Consider the following 3663-nt stretch of genomic DNA (forward strand, 5'->3'; position numbering starts at 1 on the left):
TAACCTACAGATAGGCGGTAAAAGAAAACAGAAATAGAAAATGGAATGAACTGAGGAATTAAAAAAATAAAATGCTACATTTAAGCCCTCCCATAAAAATCATTACATTAAATATAAATGATCTAAATAAACCAATTAAAGAAAACAAATTGCTACAGTGGATTAAAAAACACGACCCAGCTGAATGCTGAATACAAGAAACTCACTTCAGCCCAGAGCCTGGAGTCCCAGCTAGTTCCTAGCCCAGTCTTTCAGTTGCCTGTGTCTTCTTTCCTTTCGATATGACAGATGCCGCTGTGTCCTTCACCAAGGACTTCCTGGTAGGTGGAGTGGCCGTGGCCATCTCCAAGATGGCAGTAGTGTCCATTGAGCAGGTCAAACTGCTGCTGCAATTGCAGCATGCCAGTAAGCAAATCACCACAGATAAGCAATGCAAGGGCATTATAGACTTCATGGTTCATATCCCCAAGGAGCAGGGAGTCCTGTCCTTCTGGCGTGATAACCTGACCAGTGGCATCAGATACTTCCCTACCCAGGCTCTCAACTTTGCCTTCAAAGATAAATACAAGCAGATCTTACTGGGTGGTGTGGACAAGAGAACCCAGTTCTGGCGCTACTTTGCTGGGCATTTGGCATCAGGTGGTGCTGCTGGGGCCACCTCCTTGTGTTTTGTGTATCCTCTTGATTTTGCCGGAACCCGTCTAGCAGCTGATGTGGGCAAAGCTGGAGCTGAAAGGGAATTCAAAGGTGACTGCCTGGTTAAACTCTACAAATCTGATGGAATTAAGGGCCTGTACCAAGGCTTTAATGTATCTGTGCAGGGTACAATTATCTACCGAGCTGCCTACTTCAGTAGCTATGACACTGCAAAGGGAATGCTTCCAGATCCCAAGAATACTCACATCTGCATCAGCTGGATGATTGCACAGTCCATCATGGCGATGGCTGGGTTGACTTCTTATTCATTTGACACTGTGCACCGCCACATGGTGACGCAGTCAGGAAGCAAAGGAACTGGTATCACGAACACAAGCACACTAAACTGCTGGAGGAGGATTGCTCGTGAGGAAAGAGGCAAAGCTTTTTTTAGGGTGCATGGTCCAATGTTCTCAGAGGCATGGGTGGTGCTTTTGTGCTTGTCTTGTATGATGAAATCAAGAAGTTCACATAAGTTATTTCCTAGTCTTTTCCTCCCCTTTGAACAGGCATGTTGTATTATGGAACATACCTTGAGAATTCTTGACAGACTGTTGGCTGTCTATTTATCAATGGCAACTATTTTACTGGTTGAAAATGGGAAGCAATAAGATTCATCTGACCAGTTTTCTCCTAAAGCCATTTCCATGATGATCATGATAATGATGGGATTCAATTATGTTTTTTATTTCCATCATTCCTAATAAACAATAAATTTGAATAAATAAAAAATATCTGAAATATATATTTAAAAAAAAACTCACTTCAAAGATAATTTGATACAAATTGAAACTAAAAAGATGGGAAAAGATATGTCATGAAAATATTGACTAAAGGTAAGAAGGAATGATTTTAGTAACATCAGATAAAGGACATTTCAGAGAAAAGAAAATAACCAGAGATTAAGAGGTACATTAAATAATGATAAAAGGATCAATCTATTAAGAAGAAATGGCATCTTAAATGTGCATGTACCAAACAACAGAACTTCAAAAAATGTGTAGCAAACACTGATAAAATGGAAAGGAGAAATAAAAAATACACAATTATAGTTTGAAACTTCAATATCCCTTTCATAATCATTGACTGAATAACTAGACAGAACATTATCAAATCTATACAACTCAACAATGCCATCAAACAGTAGGAAGTACTCAATATACATATAGAATAGATCATCTAACAAGAGCAGAATACAGATTTATTGCAAGTGTCCATAAAACATATACCAAGCTAAAGTACATCTTGGGACATAAAACAAAGATCAATAATTTTAAAAGAACTGAAGTCATACAGAGAGTGTTCTCTGGCCTGAATGGAATCAAAGGAAAAATAACTAAATATAACAGAAAAATCTCCAAATACCCGGAAACTAAACAACATACTTTTAAACAATCAATGAGTCAAAGAAGAAATCCCAAGTGAAATTTTAAAAAATAATAAATAAAAATGAAAATACCACATATCAAAATTTGTGGGACACAGGTAAAGCAGGGACAAGATAGAAACTGATAGCACAGCATGCATATGTTAGGAAAAAGGAAAAGTTTCAGATCAATAATCTAAGCTCCCACATAAAGAAAGTAGAAAAGGAAGAACAAAATAAACCCAAAGCAAGCAGAAGCAATGAAATAAGAGAAAACAATCAATACAATTGAAACAGAAAAAATATACAGATCATCAATGAAATAAAGTGCTGGTTCTTTGAAAATACCAATACAATTGATAAATGTCTAGTAAAAATGATAAAGAAAAAAGAGAAGAGACAAATTATTAGGTTGGTGCAAAAGTTAATTGCAGTTTTCAAGGTTAAAAAGAATTGCAAAAACCGCAATTACTTTTGCACCAATCTAATACCAGTATCAGGAATAAAACAGGGCTATCACTAAAGACTCTGCAGGCACCTAAAAGGTAATTAGGGGATAGATGAACAATTCTACACATATAATTGTGACTATTTAGATGAAATTGACCAATTCTTCAATATGGAGACCATGTGACCTTGGAGGATGCCAGAAACATGTGTTCGGAGGAGATCTGCACATAAATTGCATTAGCATCAGTGTTAACCCCCATTTCCCTAATCAGCTTCTGAAAATCATCTCTGATATCTACATCTCTCCATCTTCTTTCCAAGAGACTTCACAGTCCAATTATGACAACAGTATGCACAGTTAATTCAAAAGAAAAGTCCATAAATTTCAGATACTATAGTCTTAAATGGTTAAAAAAAAAAGAAGAAAAGAAAAATGCAGCAATGAATTATGATGCATCCTTGAACAATAAAATACAAGACATAGTCTCAGAAAGCAGAGAAAGGTACTCTACAAAGAATTATAGAGTTACCTGACTGGCATGGGGACATGCATTGCCTAGCAACGTTCTGTCATTTGCATTAAGTCAGCAAGCTCAATGGTACCACGGCAAAAACAGATGTCTGTACTCTTTTTTAAATCATTTGTTTGCTTGTTGGTTTGTTTGTTTGTTTGGCTTCCAAAGCTTATACTCAGTTCTTTTCTTTAAACCTTCATAGTGTACTGATGGTGCCCAAGAAACACCACAAATCCGAGCTACCTCTATGGACACTTAACAAAACTACTACTATTCCCATGTCTCTACTTAAATTTTCCTTTTCTCATAGCCGCATCTTCCCAAGCAACATTTACCTCATTTATAAACCCTACCAGGGGTACTGATTTTTCTTGATAATTTAACACCGGTGCCTCTTGATTTTTATACTCTCTAAGAGGTCATCTATGGTTCACTTGCTAAGGAAGACTACCGCTTAAAACAAAACACTCACATGCTTCCATCATTTAGAGTGAAGTCACATCTTCTTACTTCCTTTTCAAAGAACCTCCATTTGTTCTTTGTTGGGTCAAAAGAAGAAGAAAAAAAAAAAGGACAATCAGATATATTCCTAGTTGGATGACTTACCGAAGTCCTCTTCAGAGAACAGCACTGCTT

The 3663-nt window shown here is 36.8% G+C and overlaps 1 pseudogene; it reads left to right on the forward strand.

Annotated features, from left to right (window-relative positions):
• Window positions 1-281: 281 nt before the first annotated feature.
• Window positions 282-1190, forward strand: LOC109435276 (ADP/ATP translocase 2 pseudogene; annotated as a pseudogene).
• The last annotated feature ends 2473 nt before the right edge of the window (window positions 1191-3663 follow it).

Source organism: Rhinolophus sinicus, chromosome 18, assembly GCF_057876585.1.
Source record: "Rhinolophus sinicus isolate RSI-liver-muscle chromosome 18, RSI-T2T, whole genome shotgun sequence".
Taxonomy (NCBI): Eukaryota; Metazoa; Chordata; class Mammalia; order Chiroptera; family Rhinolophidae; genus Rhinolophus; species Rhinolophus sinicus.